General features: G+C 47.0%; 1 long non-coding RNA gene across 1 annotated transcript; it reads left to right on the top strand.

Moving 5' to 3' along the window:
• The first annotated feature begins 31 nt into the window (after positions 1-31).
• Positions 32-2,462, top strand: LOC308645206. Its single transcript, XR_014021168.1, has 5 exons — positions 32-468; positions 1,078-1,304; positions 1,649-1,752; positions 1,838-1,952; positions 2,050-2,462. It is a non-coding gene; the product is annotated as an uncharacterized lncRNA (long non-coding RNA).
• Positions 2,463-20,632: the final 18,170 nt, after the last annotated feature.

Below are 20,632 nucleotides of genomic sequence, written 5' to 3'. Positions count from 1 at the left end.
TAGAAGTCTTTCCTTTGTGCCTAGGAAATGCAACCCTTTCCTGGGAGCATGGTGGATGTTGGTATTGGCAGAGCAAAGCAACTACCCCTCTTGGAGTCATCATGTTTTAGTGAGGGATTTTGAAGATCCTGCCACTTTGGGGCCAAATACTTCCACTTCTGATTTTGTGACTGTGAGCTGGTCAGTTGTCCATAAAGGGAACAGGCATTCAAAATGAAAGTGGGCACATTCGGGACCATGCAAGCTGTGGAGAGTACTGGACTCCCTTACTTCTCAGGCTACTGGTGAGCAGCCAGGCTTGGACCTGCTCTTTGGTCCCAGCTTGCAGACTCATCCCTAAACTCAGGGCACTGCATGTACCACCCCACTGCTTTGCTCTTCAAGCACCCTGGGCTTCCTGCATGGCCGAGACTGATGAAGCTGGTTTAGGATTTTATCTGCCCAGATTCCAAGCTTGCCCTGACCAATGTAAGTGTCGCCCAATAAAACCTTCTCTTACACCCCCCAGCCCTCCCCTCCCCCCCACCCAGTGCTTCCTTTCCCTCTTGACTTTTTAGCAGTTCTGGGTAAATATTGATTTGCCCCCAGTTTACCTTCTCCCTGACTGGTCATTTGCAAACTAAGGAACCAGACTCTGTAAAGATTTGATTTTTGTGTTACTTTCCGGCCCTTTCCTCATCCCCCACCCCCTTCCTCTCTCCAAGTGGCATTGTAAAACTCACGGTGACAAAGAAAAAGAGTAAGGTTCGAGGCCCCAGTTCCTAGGGACTTGAGGGCGGTTTTACATACGGGTCAGACACGGCTGGAGGCCAAGGTCAAGTTGAAAGTTGCAGTCTAGTCAGCGTGAGAAAACTGCCTCGCAAACTTGGAGACTAAGGCGGCTGCAAAAGGCTCACCGCTCATCTCCCCTCATTCTTAATTCCCTTTTACTCCGGAATTCTAGTTTTTGGCTCTGTTTGGCTACCCAGCATTTTTTTTCCTGCCTTCGTAGAGTTTTTGGGGCGGTGTTTACGGACTCTTCTTCTCTGCCTCCGCCCTGCTCTTGGCTGGGGTTTCGTAGTCTATTCTGTTTTCCAGCCAGACCCAGAAAAAACGAAAACACAGCTTGGGAAGCCCCCCTCAGTCGGCGCCTGTGCCAGCTCACCTCTGGCGGTGGCGCGGTTGCTGGTGCACGCGTCGGCCAAGGCCAGCTCTACATTCTTCCCTCCCCCGCCCACTTCACCGGAGCCGGGAGACCAGCGAACAGAGGAAGGGCCTCAGCTCCAGACTGCCAAAGTCGACTGGGTCCCTCCACACCAAAAATGGTGAGACAAGATTTCATCTTGTCCTCTGAGGAGCCACAAGCAGGTTTGTCTGGGAGCGATAGCGCCTGGTGGGGCAGGGAGGAAGGCTTTGGGTCGCTTCTCAAATTCATTCTGCTTTGCTTTCCACATGTGGCACCCCCTCCAAGCAAGGGCCTGGGGCTAGAATTATTGAGATTTATGTCTCCCTATCAATTTTTTTAAAAAAATTCTCCAGATATGGTTACTTAGAGGGAGGCAGCCTGCTTGTCCCTTCTTGTCTTGGATCTCGATATATATGATGTCATTTTTCTACCAGGCGTCTTGGCATGCCTTCACTATTTTTAAATGTCTGTATGTCCTTCTAGATATTGAGTTATAGCCATCAATCTGCAGGAATGGTTTATAGAACTTGAATGAGCTCTGTGGATAATTTTGGATCTGAGTTTCTAGAATTTCTACACACTTTGAAGTAAGAATAATCACTGTTCTTCCATCTTTCACTGAAGAATATGAGATTCATTAATGGTTCTCAATATGGTTTCTTAATCCACCAGGCAGCCACAAAAATGGCTTGCTGTGGAAAAAGAAAGGTCAGAGGACAATGAAGACCAGACTATGTTTTGGGAAGGGATTGTGGACCTTCTCAGCATTCTTTGTCTTTTCTCAAAAGTAAGGTGAAAATTTGGTTGTCTGCCCAGCTAGTGGGGTCTGACCTTTCTGAGCCACACTCCTCCTTTTTTTTTTTTTTTTTTTTTTGGTTCCCCAGGCTCAGGAATTCCTATAAGATTGCAGAGAAGTACCATCAATTTAACAATTTAATCCTCAGACACCCCATGGGTTAGGCTGTGGAAGCCAAGGCACCCACTGGGATTTTTCAGGCAGCAGTGGCCAGTTGAGCAACAGAGTCAAGCAGAGGACTGCAGGAGTGGAGGCTGGAGAGACTAGGGTCATTTTCCAACCTCTGCCTGATGTGCCCAGATTTCTCTGGAAGAGCCCTGAAAGGGCAATGCTGGCAGAACCTGAGGGTGCAGCTGCAGCAAAACCTTTGTTCAAGGCATTTCCACAGCCTTTCTCCTGCTCCAAAATGCCTTGGCTTCTTACCTCCCGGGTCCGGCCAGGGCATCCTGTCGGGCCTTGGCTTCCCTGGAGCCTCCCCCTGAAGACAAAGACTTGGCTGGGTTTTTCTGGGTGGGGGATTCCATGACAGCCTGGGACAAGGTACCCTCTTCTCCCAGGGTTGGAAGAAAAAAAGGACAAAGGGTAACCAAGGTTTAATTGAATTTGATTTTCATTTGCAAATGAAATTTACCTGCTCTCACTTTAACTTGGAGGACGCTGTCAGCACTGCTTCCTGGCACTACTTCTTTGCATCTATCCAGCATTAGGATAAACATTCCTTGGTTGGTTTTAAAGACACTTTGTATTTCAGGATATTCATGTGTTTCTAATGTATCCAAGCAGCTTTACGAGCTGCCTTTGCAGAATATCTTAACCCTCTCCCTTCCACCCCAGGGGGACTGGGAGAGCAGAGATAATGGCAAAGGAAGAAAAAAAGATCCAGAAGGAAAGAAAAAAATGACTGAGGGACTGAGGCTCGCCAGGAAGGACTGAGAAGGGGAAAATTCTCAAACAGGGTAGCACCTCTGAATCCTCGCTAGAGCACACCATTTGGGAAGCGAGCAAGTAGAGGACCGCTGTGTTCATGCTGGCTTTTTGAGTATCCTCAGCCCTATCTCCGCTGGGGTGGAAGCTGTACCCTCTTTTCTTAAAGGGAAGGGGCATATAGGTTCTGAAACCTGGGCTAAAGCTGGCCATTGGGTAGGGAAATGGTGCATTGTGAGTCATTCAAGCCTTTGTTCTAGATTTTTGAGCATTTGAAGCAATAATAAGGCCCTGAAATTTCAAGGCTGTGGGGCTAGGTTTGGACTATGGGAAGTCATTTTCCATCCTGGTGACCAAATGCTAACATTTGAAAATGGAAATGTGTGGTTGAGGAAGACCCACACTGACCCCACCTTGCCTTTAAGATCCCCTTGTAGGGTGGATTTTGAGGAAAGCAAGTTTTTGAAGGAGCAGTTCTCCTGTGCATGGGAGGTTTCATCCAGGACCACAAAGCCACTAGGAAAGACCACTTCAGGAAGGACACCACTTTCAGCACTGCCCTGTCCTGTCCAGGGAGCCTTTGAGAAAGGAGACAGGCAGCACCTCTTCACTTAAAACAAACAGCCCTGAGTCCCAGACTCCCAGTGCATAGTTGCCACTGCATAGTAGCAGCCAGCAGCACCCGGACTCCTCAGGGTTGGCGCAAACTTGACAAATTTGGAGTGAGGGGAGAGTGCTCGGGTCCCTGAGATCTGGCTCTGGGTGATTCCGAAGCCGGCGGTTCAGGTGGTGGTGGAGGGAGGGCTCCTTGCCCCCTACATTATCATGCTCCTCGTTGAACTTGGAAACAGCCTCCGCCTAAAGACCTGAAGGTGCGTTCATACAGGGAACTGAACTCCCCGGGTATTAATAGAACCTCCAGGAGGAGGACCCGCCTTCCCAAAGTGCCTGGCTGGCCAGCGGGTGAGGGCACCAGCCTGCTGGGACCCAATCCACCCAGGGAGTGAAATCGCCATTTATTGGGTCAGAGCTGGGAAAAAGCGGAATGGCCCCGAGAATCCCCTTGCGACTCTGACATGAGAAGGACGAGGAGTCTCTGCACCCGACGACAATGACGACGTAGTCAATCCCTCCACTGAACGAAAGGAATCCTACCGCCGGCCCCCACCCCCACCCAAGCTTGATGCTCACACCCGCAACAAAACAGGAAACCAGCGCTGGGCTGTGGATACTTTATGTCAACAAATACACTGAAGACATTTCAGCGTTTGAAGGAAGTAGAGGGTTTGTACGTAAGTCTGGCCCCATCAGGCTGCGTCTTTCTCCCCGAGAAACCAGTGCAGGCAGCCAGGCAGCCTGGGCCCGCGGGAGTCCATCCCTCCCTAAGGGCTCCCATGCCCCAGACATAGGCTGTGAATTCTTAAAGCACAAAGCGACCGAAGGAAGAAAATTCACCAGTACAGCCAGGAGGAAGGGGAATTCAGGACTCTTTCCAATGCACACTGAGTTGTAATCAGACTTTTACGGGCACATGATACATTGTAATCATGATGTGTGCGCCTTGGTAAGCACGCACAGATTCACACATCCAACGAATATGCACAAGCAGTGACTGTGCACATCCAATGTCGTGTGGGTGGAATACAGGCATCATACCAACCCCTAAGAAAAAACTTTCACCTTGTCAGACCAGCCTGATGAAATACTTTGAGGTGGCTGGTGCATCCCCTTTACCCATTCTGATTTTTCCAACTACTCTTCATTCCCTCTCCCGTGGTTTTGTAAATACACCTGTTCTCAGTGAAAGAACAGGTCCCCACTGGCATTTACCTGGTTCGAATATCCTTCTCAGAACCTCTGGCTGGCTCTGGGGACCCTCACTGAGCTGGTCTGCAGTGTCTGGTGCTGCTCATGAAGCAGCCGCCGTCCCTTTGTCCCCGGAGCTGGAGCCCGGCTTGGCCCAATGCTAGGAGAAACGAAGCAACTCAATAAAAACTTTTGATATTAGTTTTTATGGGTCTTTACACTCTGGTGAGGGGAGCCCAGTACGGAAGCTCCATTAATCAGCCCTCAACCTTGGGTTTGGATACTGAGTTTATGGGTTGGGAAAGGGAGCTTGCCGGAAAGAAACCATTGGGGATGGTCGGCTGATTCCGGAGAAATGAAAAAACCAACAAGGTCATTTTCTGGTCCTGGAAACTAAAGATTAAATAGGCAACACCAGATGATATTCAATAGATCACTATTTTTTTAGACCCTTTTGCAGGGATAATTCTCCACCTTTGTTTAACACAGTTTAAAAAGAAAACTTTTTGTTATGAAAATTCCTGAATACATAAAAATTGTTCTGAACCCCTATATGCCCAAATTCTAGTTCAACACCTATTATCATCTTGTCTTACATGTTTCATCATCCAGCTCCATTCCTTTTTCATATTTAAAATTAAATTCCAGACATGAAATCATTGCACTCTCAACATAAGATTTTGAAGGTATATTTCAGGATTGAGAAAAAGACATGAACTTGAGTTGTTCTGATCACAATCTAAAATGAACTTGAGGTTCCACCCAGGAAAATTTTTGATGAAAAAGTTTGGGTGGTGATCATACCTTGCCTAAAATTTTGTATGCCTCATCTTTATAAAAATGTATATGCACGAGGGAAATTTATATCACCCTTTTTATCTACATAATTGTCCTTTAGTTGAAGATTCTATGGCTGCATCCAGATTTTTGTGGGGAGATGAAAAACTCTGCCTTGGTTCTTTCCATGTCCTAAATTTGATATATATTCACTTATTAGTAGGCAAATGACTATTTCTCATTTCAACACATGTCCTTCCCTTGTAGAAATTCTAGAGAGATTTCTCATAATTAAACTAGGAAGAGAAAATTTTTATTGGACTGACATTGGTAAAACTGTGTCACAGGGGGCATAGTTTTCAAGAAGAAATGTAATTCTATATATTTTTTTAAAATATCCCTCTGAGATAAAGAGATTTTTAAAAAGGATTAATAAAGACATTGAGGTTTCCTTTAATTCAGTGGTCTAATTGACTAGGAGCATGATCTTCTCCAGAGAATGCTAAAGGTAATTTAACTAAAAGCTTTAGCAATTTTAGAAACCAAAAAGGCAAAACCAAAAAATTGCAAATTATTGAATTTGACAAGTCCTGTACCAGTCAGCTACTTAATAAGTTCTAACCTCAAGTCCTTTTTCTATAGCAAAGTGTTGGGTTGTTTATGGTTTCTTAATTACCCCTCTCCCCCTTTTTCCTTTGAGTTGTTAAATATCTGGGATGATTTTATACTAAGCATATGTAACTGCTTTATAGCATAAGAGCTAGTTGACCAAACTCATAAGGGATGTGTAAATTAAACAAAAGGAGATATTTATGTATATTCTATCAATCTAACAATTTCAATTGTATGCAGCAGAAAGCCTTGGAAATACTACCCATGTGTCCCCTGACTGCAGCCTGTGGGGCACTAGGAAGATTGATCTCTTCCCAGGCTTAAGGATCAGTGTCTTGGGGGAGGGGCATCCATGGTCCCCTGGTCCTAGTATGGAGTTTTCATGGGGGTGACAGCTTAGGTCAGGGTCAGGGTGGAAACTGCACAAGTGAGAATATTCAGAGGAAGCGAGAGAAGGAAAAGGACGAATTAGAGACAAGCTGGGAGAGTACGAGGAATGGAGGTAGGGGGGAGAAGAATAAAAAATAATGAAACCATAATTCTCAACAAAAATTTAAGCCATGGTAGCTCAAGGAAGGCTTGTGTTTTTGAAGCTCAGAAGAAGCCCACATTGTGTGGAAACTTATTTTTATGCTGAAGTCTGGTTGCCTTGCCCCCTACCCCACCACCCCTGACTGCTGAGTCCTACTTACAGCTTAGGCTGCAAGCCTTCTGTGATTTCTGTAACTACATGAAAATAATCTGGACTTTGAGAACGTGATTAGGGTACAGAGTTAAATGCAATTGAACTTCTGTCTATAGAGAGTCAGAGCATGTGAATTCCAGCTGGTATAGGCTTTGGAAGCATAGGTCAGAAGCTGAGTTGGGGACAACCTTCAAGCCTGCTAGCAATTATGTGCTCTCAGCCACTTTTAAAAAGGCCATATTTCTTTACATTTTTAGGATCTAATGTGAGGTTATGTCGGGTCACGGGACCCTGGGCTGGTGCAAAGTAATTTGATGTCACTGAGAGCAAGCAGACTCGTTTGTCACCCTGAAGAATAGATGTCCCCACAGCCTGTACTGGGAATGGGGCAGAGTGGGGTTGGCTGGGAATGGGGGTGGAGGTTGCTGGATGTAGCTAGGAGTTCAGTGCCAGCCTAGCCAGGTGGGCTAGAAGGGGGTTTTCTAGGTCCTGTGTCAGGTTGGAAGGGAAGAGGGGATCAGCTAGGCTCCAAGCTCAGACATCAGTTCATCTGAGCTCAGCCTGGGCTGGACACTGCAGGCCCCATTTGCAATCCACACATCATATTTTTCATTCCCTGAAGTTAAATCTGGTTAATCCAACTGCACACCTTCCTCCCATCCCATCCGCGAATCCTGCTTCAACAGTCTGTAGCTGATTCAGTAAAATCTAAGGGAGTCTCCCTATCTGAATGGCTAAATTTTATCCCACCAATAAGTGATGGGGGTTGGAAGTGGGGGGACAAAAGGAGCACAGACTTTTGGGGAATGCACTTCTGTGTGTGAAGACAGTTGGTAATATCTATAAAAGACTCCAAGGCATTTTGCTGAGAATGGACTCCCCACCATTTTCAATTACTTTCATTTGGGAAGGTGGGATAGCACAAAACAGAGAACAGGGTTACTTGAGCCCTCCTTTGAGAAACAAGAAGAGTCTAAACCCTGGGGAGGCATATGGGTAGGAGTGGTGAACAATACTTGATGGGCAAAATGAAGAGGAGGTTACAGTCCTGGCTAGCCATGGTCTCTAGCACTAAAGGGTGTAGGAACCCTATAGAGGGCAACTCCCTATAGCAGTTACTGTCCCCTGTAGTCCCATCCAGAGGACCTGAAAAGTCTATGAGCAGAGATGCAGACCCCCTGCTTCAAGGCCCAGTTGTGGCTACAAAATGTCCTGAGATTCATATATTGAAATGTGAAGCAGTGTGTCTGGGCCTTCTGTATTATCCAAAAAAGGGCCATCATGGTGATATTTTTTCTTCCTGACAATTCTAGGATGATATGATGTTACAATAAGTGGAGTAAGAAGGGGAAACTCAGACCCAGCCAAAGGAGTCAGCCAGGAGGCCTCCTAGAAAGGGGACCCCCACTCAAAGCAGGTGAAACTGCAATTGGCATCTCTATCTCTGTGGCACGTAGGGATGACTGTACAGAGTGCTGTTTCAGCCTTAAGGTTTGTAACAGCTGCTAGAGCTGTGAGAACAAAGACGAGACAGCACTCTATATGTGAGGCTTATTTTTGCAGGAGCAACCGGACAGCCCAGTCTTCTACAGAAATTACACTGACTGGGAGGTGCCAGCCGGTATAAGATTTGACACTCTACGAAAGAGATGGAGGCGAAAATACTGCCTGCGCATCTTGGAAAGCGGAGCTCCTGCACTCTGCTAACGTGCTTAGAGGAATCCGCAGTTGGCAGAAACTCACCTGGCTTCTGGGGAAATCTGTTGATTCCCAGAGCCACTCAGGATGCTCCAAGAGAACCCACATATGCGCGCTCCAGAGCTCTGCCCGCTCCGGGTTCAGGAACCTTTCGTGATGTCATTTGGCTACCAGGACCCCAACATGGAGAAGAGGAAAGTGACAAAAGTCGGATCTTTCCTTTAAAGGTGGAAATGGCGCCTCTCCCCTGAGTTGAAGCGCGGTCTGGGACCTGGGGATCTTTAAGATAGCCGAACAAGCACTCGACTGTCTAAGGGGCGACTAGGAAGAGAGGGGCTTCTCTTTGCACCGTCCCACCCGCGCCCAGTCAGCCCAGATGGAGGTCGCGGTGGGCAGAAGCTGGGGATGATCGCTGAACGCCGCTGCAGTTGCGATCTCTTCCCACTAGATGTCTTCCCAGTTAATCGGAATTGCAGGGTGCTGTTTCTGTCCCAATGTCTGAGACTCGGTTTCCCCGGCCTCTTTTGGAAGTCTGGCGTTTCGTTGAGAAAGCAAAACTTTCCCTTTATTTCTAATGACCCCCTCCTCGTCCCGTGCTCCACATCCTGGCTCTGGAAATCAACCAGAATCAAATGTTGGCTCCCTGCGGGCCCTTGTCCGACCGGCTCATGCCATTGGAATCTTTTTATGACCTTTGATGTGTTTAAATAACATGGCAAGGCTGAACACACACCTCGGATTAAACTTTAATCGGTTGCAGTCAAGGTCGCCCAGGTGGTAAACGCATTTCCTCCGATGTCTCCTGGCAGACACTGTGGGGTCCAAGGTCTCAGGGCACAGTGCTGGGTCCCTACCATGCCCCCCTGCCTCTGCCTAGGCCTGGGTGGGGAATCAAAGCCTTGGTCACCCCACTGAACTCCAAAGTGGACTGAAAAATGGGATTGGGGATGGAAACACAGGGTGGACCAACGACCAGAGAACAGTTTTTATAGCTATTAAGACAGAATAGTTAAAAATTCCAAGAGGCACTTCCAATTTCCTCAGAATCCAAGAGAATGGTTGAAGTTCCAAAGTCATGGTTAGTGCTTTGATTGATTCATTGTCTCCCAGCTTGGCTCATCACCCAGGAAAGGAGGGGGATCTAGTATTCATGGAGAAGCCAACATAGCCAATTGTTTTGAAGGTTGCCAAGTTCATTAGCATTAAGTTACTATCTAGAACCCAGGTTGTAGCAGCCCTTCCTGTGTGTTGGGCCACACAAGGTTAGCTTCAGTTTCACTCTCTGAGTCACTGGGTCTGAACATAACTTTTTTGAGCCAGTACACCTGTCATGGAGAATTGTCTTAGGCAATATTTAGGAAAACACCCAAGGTCAGGACAGCACGTATTTGAAGCCTCTCACTGTGTGTGTGTGTGTGTGTGTGTGTGTTAGTTGTAGTTGGACACAATAACTTTATTTTATTTATTTTTATGTGGTGCTGAGGATCAAACCCAAGGCCTTACATGTGCTAGGCGAGTGCGCTACACTAAGCCACAACCCCAGCCCCCACTGTTCTTTTAAAATGTATTTTTTGGGGGTATTATTTGTGAAGTGAACCAGTTTTAGGTGTTAGCTACACTCTCAGAAAGTCCTCTTCTCTCAAACACACATGGTCAAGTGTCCCTCTGGGGGAAATTTTCTCCATACATACATCAAACCAGATTTGAATTCAGGGGAGAATGCTGAAAGGAGGTATCCCAAGGCTTGGACCTCAGTTTTATGGGCATCAACATAGACTCCTTTCTCCTGGGAGAGGTTCTTAGATTCCTTTGGGGCTCACCCCCTAGCCTGGAGATGAAGATGCCTGCCAAAGACTTAAAGCCCCAGCTAGGCACAGCAACAGAAGTTCATTGACTCAAAAATGAATCATCTTTGGGGCTGGGATTGTGGCTCAGTGGTCGAATACACGCCTAGCATGCACAAGGCACTGGGTTTGATCCTCAGCATCACATAAATGTAAAATAAAAATTTTAACTATTCTGTCTTAAGTAACTATCTAGAACCCAGGTTATAGATTCTACAACCCACCTAAAACTAAAAAATAAATATTTTAAAAAATGAATCATCTTCAATTTTCCCCAAACCCCTAGTGCCTGAGGCTCTGTAGATAAGACCCCTGCATGCTCCTCCAGACTTGAGATTTCCACAGCTCCTAACTATGGGAGAATAGTGTATATTTGGTTTATTGATTTTTGTAGTTGCTGTGGTGGTGGTGGTTGTGGTGGTGATGGAGATTAAACACTGAGCTACATCTCCAGCCCATGGTTTATCAATTTTCACCCCCAAGTGTCAAGAAGCTTCATATACTAGACTAGGAAGCTGACCTCTCTAGTTAGAGACGATATTATCACTGGTTAAAGTTAGTTTTAAAACTTCATGGAGCCTCCTGGGGGCTGGAAATACCCTATATCTTGATCTTTGTGGTAGTTTCACAAGTGTATACATATATAAAAATTCAGTGAGCTGGGTGCTTAAGATTTGTATGCTTAGCTATATGTAAGTTATATGGCAATAAAAATTTTTTTAAGTGCTTTGTCATAACGACCTGTGAAGTAGGTCCCAAGGATATTATAATCATCTCCATTTTACAGACCAGTCAGCTAAGACTCATGGGGAAGCTAGAGTCCCAGACCGCATGGATGAAAACAACTACCTGAGCTTCTTCCTCTCAGTCTTGCTTCAGTAGCCAGCTCTTTCTTTTTTTAGCAGATTTCTCAGGTGGCTGAAGTCAATTCAGTCTAGAGGTGCATTTAAAAAATTTTTTGTTTTAGTTGTAGATGGACATAATACCTTTGTTTTGTTTATTTTTACGTGGTGCTGAGGGTGGAACTCAGTGCCTCACACATGCAAGGCAAGCGCTCTACCCCTAAGCCACAACCCCAGCCCCTAGAGGTGCGTTTTGAAGTAAGGTTGTGAGTCAGGAACATGACAATCTCCTCCTTCAAATGCTTTAGTCTTTGCCTATAGGGAGATGGTGGAGAGGGCTTGGTGTTCAGAGGCTATGAGGCCTAGTGGGCCCCACTTGTGGGACTGGAATGAGGAAGTAGATCCCCAGGACTCAAAACACATTTTCTTCTTTGTATTCTAGTCATCTCTGCTCATACCATCCCACTGCATAGCCTGAGGCCAGGCAGACCTCTCCCACTGATTCCTGCCACCTACCCCAAGTTTCTCAAAAGCACTAGTGAAGTGGGGTGGGGGTGTACTGAAATAATGGTGACTGCAGTTAGATGGCTGAGGATATAGAAAGCAGTTGTTATTTATTCCAGGCACAGTCACAAAAGGCTTCCAAAAATATCTAGCCGAGATATTTTATTGTCCAGCCTGTCTGCAGCCTGTAATTATGCGTTCAAGATGTTTAATGTGTGCAAATGCATTAGCCGCTTTCGCTGGTGAAAACCCTAGCTGGGGGCGGGCGAGAGGCAGGTCTGGAGATAATTATGTCGTACAGTCGCAAACATTATTCTGCTCTTACTGTAAATGGCCCCGGCCACCTTTACGAGAAGCCAGGAAAACTTTGAGAATGAGTAGCAGCGTTTATGCGGCCAACTGGGTTCTTCTTTTTCTTCTCTCCCCCCCCCCCAACCCGCCCCATCCCGGATTGTTCGAAGGGTCTATCAGGCGTCCTCTTTTCCAGGTTCAAGGGCTCTGAGTAAGGGAGGGAGGGAGGGAGGGAGGAAGGAGGCGTGAGGAGAGAGAGAACGAGCGAGTCCAGCAGAGGAGCGGCCCATGCGGGTCCTTAGTGCCTACGCCCGGGCCAGGCTTTGATTGGCGGTTGGCACTGCAGCTGGCCCACCTTGGGCAGGGGCAGATACTCCAGCTGCACAGGGTTGTTCTGGGCTCTTCCGCACCTTCCCTTGATCGCCCTCTCCGAATCGGTTTCCGAGGCTGCTTGGGATTGAAATAAGACCGCTAGGCCAAGGTCCCGGACCGGGAGCAGTTCTCAAAGACGCGGACTTAGTTTTGCTGGGGTGAGGTGCCGGGTCAGCCCTGACAAGGCTGACCCTGGCTGAACTTGCTATTTCGGGTCCCAGGTCCCGCGGGGCCAGGAGAACAGCTGGGATGAGGAACCCCCGCCTCCATCCCGGGCCTGCACGTCCTCTGGACTAGTCAATTCCCCACCCTCCCAGTGGCCAAGACGTGAGCCTGGGCTCTCCGGAAACCTTGTAAGGTATTGTACTGGCACCTTTCCCCACCCTGTGACATACACTGGGTCCCCGGGTGCAAACTGCGGCCCCGCCCGCCTAGTGAAAGTGACTACTGCAGGAACAGCAGGCCTTGCGGATAGCCCAGCCCCTGAGCAACAAAGGTGTGCATTTGCAAGCCAATACTATCTCCCCCACCCCACTCCCCGTCCCAAATTTCCATTTTGATTTTTAGGACAAAAACAAATAGGGCCGCGGTGTCCTGCTGGGGCCTCCCTTAGTCCAGGTGCCAGGCCGGCGAGCCTCTGGTTTGGCGAGCCGCAAGGCACAAGTTCTGCCCCAGCGAAGTGGCTGCCGCCGATGCCCGCCTAAGGGCTTCTTTGCTGGAGGCGGGCAGAGATAACGTCGGGAGCCATTGGGTCCCGGCTCCCTTTAACCCGCCTTTGAGCCTAAGTCCTTAGAAAAAAAAATTCGGATTTTGAAACTCGTTTTAGGTCGCTGATTTTAAATAAAACAAAACAAAACAAAACCATTGGAAGCTCGATTTGTGTCGTGGGCCATGTAAGAAAATCTGTTTGGGATCCAGGGCGCATTTTCTGAGGCCTGGCAGCGCTGTTGCCGCCCCAGGGCATGGAGAATAGGCGGGCGTGGATGGATCTGGGAGGACGACGAAATCCCAGGGAGGGAAACGCTCACACAGAGAAGAAAAACAAAATCTAGCAGACGTGATTTGTTCCTGCTCCAAATACACCATCCAAAGAGAATCCCTCTCCTCTACAGTTACTGGTGCTTGGGATCTGGGGCCCTAAGATTCACCAATGGTGGGAGGAGGACGCCAAGACCACCAATCTCTCTCTTGAGGGTACAGGCTCTAGCCACAGATGGGAAAAGCTAGTGGGGGTCCTGGGTGGCTGCATCCGCAAAGAGAACCACCCTATGCTTTGAGTGACTCTGCAGAATGAGCTTTCCAAGGCTTCCTCAGACCTCAAAGGGCAAGTTAATTATGCATCAGCTAGATATTTAGGGACAGCAAGACCTTGGCAGGAGGTGTGGACTAAAGCTTTCAGGCTCTCTTCTTGTTCTTTCTTACTCCCTATATTCTCTACTGTCTCCCACCTTTCTTCCACCCAAGGAAGTCAGACCTGTAAGTGCACCGGCTTTGCTCCCAGGTCCTATCTGGGTAAAAAGAAGGTTGAGGAAAGATCTCACTGGTGGTCTCATTTATTTCAGAGACCTTAGAGGTGGCTATGTTCTAAAGGCTGAAAAATTAAAATTTAACCACATTCATTGTCCCACAAGCATGTGGCCTGAAGGTCCCAAACATGCCATCTTCTAACCCAAGGGTGCCTGGTTGCCTCAGAGGCTGAGGAGATTTTCCCAAGCAGAAGGAGACAAAGGGAGAAAAGCCATTGTTTCTGTACATTTCCTGACTCCGGATCAAAATCTGCGTTCATAGTGGAAGGAGGGAGGACCTGTGTCCTGTGACTGCTGTCCTGATGTAAATTTTTTGGCCTCTTTCTCCCTCTTTCTCTCATGTAGAATTCTGAGTTTCTACATACCCTCCCAGCAATACAATATTTGATCCTCTCTATGGGAAGAGAACCAGATCAGGTTCTTCCTTGCTGTCCTCCTCCTCTGTTCTTCAGCTGCCTCAAAAGAGCCCAAAGAGACACAGAAAAACCCAGAGGAGTCTCTTGCTGTTGGAAATGACTCTGCATGAGACCCAGAATCCAAAAAACGGTGAGTAGTTTCCCTCCAAAGGCTGCTTATGTCCTGAGGCTGGGAAGAGGTTTGGCTGGGTTGTCTGAGCAGCAAGGGGATCTCTCTTGCAATTGTAACCAACTAGGGAAAGAGGTGGAACGACTTTTGAAGGACTCTGGGAAATGGGTGAATAGGGCCACCTGGAAGACCTACATTTCTCAGTTTTCTAGGTCCCTGGAGGAGGGATTCCTTGGTTGGAAGTGCTTGTTGCCAATTCATTTCCAGATTTGATTTTCCTGCCCAAGAAAATTGGATCCTTGTTTAAATCTTTTCCTAGAAGCTATATGCTCATTCTTTGGCTTTCTGTTTTCTATTAGCCAGGGACTTCATGTAAGATAATCTGAGTTTCTCCCTCTGACCTCTGAAACATGTAATTTGGGGGAGATACTGTATTTAAAATGCCAGTCCCAGTAATGAGCCCAGCTTAGCAGTGTGAGCTCCCACCCTCCCCTTAATGAACAGAGCTGTCGAGAAATAATTTCACTTTGATCTAGTTTGTGACCTGAGTTTTTGGCTTAAAGAAGACTGGGCAGCTAATTGGATTCTTCAGTTGCCTTTAATCTCCACCTCAACACTTGGAACCTGACCAAGCTGAATTAAAACAAGTCTGATAAACAAGATGTAGCAGGCTCCCAGGTTAACAGCAATCAGAAAAGCCACCCCACCACCGCCATTGTGGGGTTTAATGATCACAGCATGGTTGGCACCTCACAAAAAAACATGAGGCTGTAGGCCCCTCGAACCTGCAGCACAGAAGCCTTCAGAACCCTCCCCCACCCCCAACACCAGGGAAGTGGCTTAATTAGAAAGAGAAAGAGGGTAGAGGGAAATGGGGGAAGAAAAACTTACAGTTGGTGCAAGAAGCAGGGTTGGGGGTTCATCTCAAAGGGAGGCAGGAAGGCCAGAAGACTTTGTCCCTGGGAGAGGAAGCAAGCTAGGCCAAGCCTTTGAGGGCTGGACAGTAAAGATTCCAATTTGAATTTCCAACTGTGCTCCAAGAGTGAGGGGTGCGGGAGGGAAATAGGATATGAGGGGGCAGGGTTATGTAGCCCGAGGAGCTGGGAATCATGGATTTTATTTAATCTTTTCAGATGCCAGGCTTTTGTGTTCTGGAGGCAAAGCAGGAGGAGGAAGGGGTCTGCTGTACCTCCCCATTCTTAGTTGGGGCCTGAGAAGGGCTTCCCTTCTGAGGCTCCAGGCTGCTTCTTTCTTTAGTAGCTGGAGGAGTCCTGAGGGAACCCTCTTTTCAAGGTGGTGGGATTTACCCTAGGCCAGGATTTCTCAACCAGGAAACTACTGACATTTTGGGTTGAATAATCCTTTGCTGTGGAGTTGTCCTGTGTGCTAGATGATGGTGCAGCATCTCTGGCCTCTATTATAGGCCAGTAGCCCCTACTCCAATGACAATCAGACATTGCCACATATCCCCTGGGAGGCAAAAAAAACACCCCACCTCCAATTAAGAGCAGCAGTTTGAGCCTCTATGAGGCAGGCATTTCTAGGGTAAAAGTGGACATCTTTGGTTAATATGATCTTTAGTATTTTGGAGAGGGAGCCTGGTGGATACTTTGTTTTTTAGTTTGGGCCTCTACAGCCAGGTGGATCATGAATATCTTCTCAGGGGTATCTTGAATCCCCCATTGTAACACCCTCATCAAGAAGATGTAGCTTCAAATCCAAACCTTTAAACACACTGAATCCAAGAAAAACGTGTGTGTGTGTGTGTGTGTGTGTGTGTGTCAGTGTGCCCATGTGTTCAGGATAAACGCTAGGGGAGGGGGATCTAGGCCTCACCTTGTTCTGCATTTTTGAATAAAATAAGGTTGTTTTCTTTGGTGTGTTTGGCCTTGAAGTGGGAAACAGTCAGGATTTTGTGCAATTTATACCAGTAAATGATGTTGTCAGTGAGTGGAGAGCCTGTGGCACATGTTGGGGTGAAAGACTGTCTATAGAATGATGTTAGGCAGAGTCTTATTCAATAAGTGGCTCTATAGCTGTGCACCTGTCTCATTCCTCCAGCTCTGAGACCCAACCAACTTGATTCTGAATCAATGCCTCTCACCTAGGCTTTCTGGAATCTGCTAAGGACCAAGAGAAAGTGAATTTGGCATAATTTATTGAATGCTTGGCACTACTATCATAATGCAGATGAAAATCAACTTAAAAATAAGGATTTTATTATAATCCAACTATTTTAATCATATTATTTCCCTCCTTCTTTTTGAATTTCCTTTTAGAATGTGTCCACATTGAACACAAATGAAGAAACTTAAAAATAAGAGGAGTTGGTTAATTCACAAGGATAGTTCCATTAGGTTTGAATGTCAATAATAACATGAAGGTTAAGTTGTGTGATCTTTGTATGTATATTTCAGTACTAGAAGGGGTTATAGACATTTAGGGATAGCAAGGTCCATTTGAAAATCATGGTCTTTAGGTATTTGACAAAAAGCACTTGTTGGGTTCTTAGAAAGTGCTGACCACTTTACAAAAATTAACTCATTTAATCTACCTAACACAATTCTAGAAATTTATTATAATCATCTCCACTTCACAAATGGGGAAACAGAGGCCCAGACAGATTAACTTCTCCAGGGTTATTCAGCTAGTAAGGGTTATCTTGCTAGGATTGCATCCAGGAATTGGATCCAGGCCCATATTTTCAATTTTTGTTGCTGGGAATGGAACCTAGGGCCTTGCATATGCTAAGCCTGGGGCTCTACCACTAAGCTATATCCCCAGCCCAGGGCTCATATTTTTTTTTTTTTAAAGAAAGAGTGAGTGAGTGAGTGAGAGAGAGAGAGAGAGAGAATATTTTTTAATATTTATTTTTAGTTCTCGGCGGACACAACATCTTTGTTGGTATGTGGTGCTGAGGATCGAACCCGGGCCGCACGCAGCCAAGCGAGCGCGCTACCACTTGAGCCACATCCCCAGCCCCAGGGCTCATATTTTAACCACTAATTTCTGTTGTCTTTTATTAGCTTTTTGGGTAGGGACAGTGGCCCAGAGTTCAGCTTTTGGAGAGGTAGGCACTTCTGTGCTAAGCAGGTAGCCACTGCCCTAGAAGCCTTATTTTGAGCTTCAGGGCCAGATTCCTTGTCAACAGTGGGTCTATTAATAGAAGCTTTTCTGATAATTGAAAGTAAGTTATGGGAAATGTAATGCATATCCCTGGTATTTACTACTCCAGGAACATGGGAGACATAATGAAGGAGGGAAGGTTGTAATTGTAGAAAAACATCCATTCTACTAACAGAAATCAGTGGCAGCCAGAGACGGTCTCCCCAGGTTTCCGGCCCTGCTGGTGGCCCCTCCACCAGGCTCTGTAAAGGCAGGAACCCCCCCAGAAGAGGAAAGGGGCCTGTTATAGGAGTCGTCAACCTGTCACCACGGCTAGGGTGAATATGGCCTCTGAATTGGTGGAGGGGGGAGGCTTACCTTTTAGCACCACAGCTGCAGGGCTGGGGGAGGGGCTGCAAAGGTTGGGTGGGGAGGCTGGAGGTGGGGCCAGCCTTCTCTATCCACAGCCCAGAGTTTCCTAGGAGCAGACATTTATGGAGTCAGCAAAACTGGCGCTGGGCACCACTAGGCATTTAACATGAGCTTAGTGGACCTTACCCTCAAGTAGCCCTAACAATCTGTAAGTGCGTGCATGTGTGGGTTGTGGATGAGACAAAGATGAGGTGACATCACCTTATAAATTAACACTGAAAAACTGAGATAAGACCCCAGGGATGAAGCTTTATGAATAGTGTGCTAAGAGGGCTCTAGGAGATTGGTTGAAGGTGGGAAGCAAGGAGGTTGGGGTGTTGTTCTGGGTCTAGAGGGTATCTCTGGCCTGGGCAGGCAGAGAGAGTGAGTTGTCTGGGGATGGGGGAGATGCAAGGGAGATGTTAGGTACAGCAATGTTTGGCTAGAGCTGGGTGGTAAAGGAAGTATATCCAGCACCTGCTGTGTGTCAAATGCAGTATTTTGTAGGGATTATTTTACCAGGTCCCCCACAACACTTCTATGAGCTGAGTACTGATGTTATCCCCATTTCACAGGTATGCAAATAGAGGCAGAGGGTTAGTGACTGGTGTAAGATCTTTCTGCTCAGTGGCAGACAGTTCCTCTTTCTACTACTCTGAGCAGGGTCCACAAGGGGAAACCCAGGGCTTGGCATTTGCCATTAATCAGGTCAAAGGGAACCCTGTGGGATGTTTCCGTTTGTGGCTTTGCTTGTTTTTGTTTAAAAAAAAAAATGAATACTAAAGAGTGTGCTGTTGTTATATTTCTGTATTTTCCCCTCTGTCGCCGTCAGTCCCATCGTAGGAACATAGCTAATAGTGATGAGAAAAACAACAACAACAACAACATTATTTTTAGGGACAGGTCAGAGGGCACTGTGGCTCCTAGTGGGGGTCCCAGGGCGTGGGTGGACTGGCGGGCGGGCGACGCCTGGCAAGCGACCGCGAGAAACCGAAGCCCCACGGAGCCAGGCTACAGGTCGGCAAAAGTCCTGCGGGCCGGGCTCAGACTCAGTGAGGCGTCCTCCTGGCGGGGCCGGGCCACGTCCTCGGAGCTCGATCCAGGCTGCGGATTGGCACAGGCGCCTCCCGCGCGCCCTCCCCTCCGCCGGGTTCGCGGAGGGAAGCGCCCTCCCAACCCCATGTGGCCGCAGTCTCGAGATGGAAGTCGGGATGCACCCTCTTCCCTCTAGGTGGGGAGGAACCCAAGGTTTCTTGCCAGCGCCCCGGGCTCCGCGCTGCGTGATCCTGGGCAAAATCACGGAACTTCTAACCAGTGAAGAAAACGTCATAATGACCACATGGATAATACTGTGGGCTTGCCTGCCCGGTACCTTAGGCTCAAATGAGATCATACAGTCAACGAATACATTTTTAATATTCACCCACGGCTTGGTAAGAGTTGTGCTAGGCACTTTACATTCTGAAATATTTATTTTTGTGTCTATTTGGAGAAGTTTTATTGAAATCCTACATACAAACAAAAAGTGCATGTCATAAGATCAACAAAATATCACAAAATGAAACCACTTGTGTAACCAGCAACCTATCAAGAGAACAGAACATAACCAGCACCTTACTGTCATCAAAGAGAGCCTCTATTCTAACATCTACCATCAATATTTATTTTAAAAAAATTCTGGGAAATTTATTGGCAATGTGTGAGGGCATTGCATTCTGTCAATAAAGTGCTGTCAATACCATGTTCCCTTATTTACTTACCAACTGTTGAGCTGCTGTGAAATTTGTCTGATTACTTGCTTCTAGGTCTTGTCAAGGGACTGGAGCTTGGCTTCTCACTTCCAGCCTGTTACAGAGCACCTAGGCTACCTGGCAATCCCTGTGGCCCTCCTCAGTGGAGTGAAAGGGTGGCCTTCACTCTGGAGACCCTTTCTCCTGTGACTGATGAAGGTAGATGGGGTGTATCTCAGAAGCACAGCTTCAGAATGCAGCTTATTGCTCTCTGATTACTAATACAAATATTAATACATTCATAATAACATATGTTTGAAGATGTCTCCAGCAGACTTGTTGGAACAAATGTGGGGCCTGAGTCTCACCATGAAATCCCAGAAAAGTTACTACTTTAAATAACTGAAGAGTCCTCCTAGATTGGCTTTAGAAAAGGATGTTGCTGCTTGTGTGAGCAGAATCTTCCTTCGGGATAGTCCCCTAAAGAACCACAGGGTGTTTGGTGGTGGTGGGAAGGGTTCAGCCCCTTTGTGCTAAGGCCATGCTTTGAATTCTAACCTAAAAGTAAATAGTAGGAGGCCTAACTCCCTGGGGAGCACCCAAGTCTTCCTTCTCAGACTGCCTGGCCTGGAGGTACACCAGAAAACTCCCTAGGACCAACTCTTCAGAGATGAAAATCATGATCCAGCAGAGATGAGTCCTCAGGCCATCAGCTTAAACCAAGGGAGCTAGAAGATCTCAGAACAGGGTAGCATGAGTGTGGAGAAAATGATAGAGTAAGAATTCCTTACATACCAGTGGTCATTTCTCCATTATAGGCTAATATGAATGCTTCCCTGGGTTTTGTTCTGTTTTTGTGAAGAAGAAAGGTATGTAATTCAAAGACCACTTACTCATTTTAAAATGCAAGATGAGTGATTCTAGCTTTAGTTCTGGAACCAGAGACTTAGATTTGAACCCCCAGTCTGCCACCTACTAGCTTCATAACATAATATAGTTTATATTTCTAACTTTACTTT

Source organism: Spermophilus citellus, assembly GCF_964194105.1.
Source record: "Spermophilus citellus genome assembly, chromosome: 3".
Taxonomy (NCBI): domain Eukaryota; kingdom Metazoa; phylum Chordata; class Mammalia; order Rodentia; family Sciuridae; genus Spermophilus; species Spermophilus citellus.
This window is presented reverse-complemented; position numbering and strand designations above follow the sequence as displayed.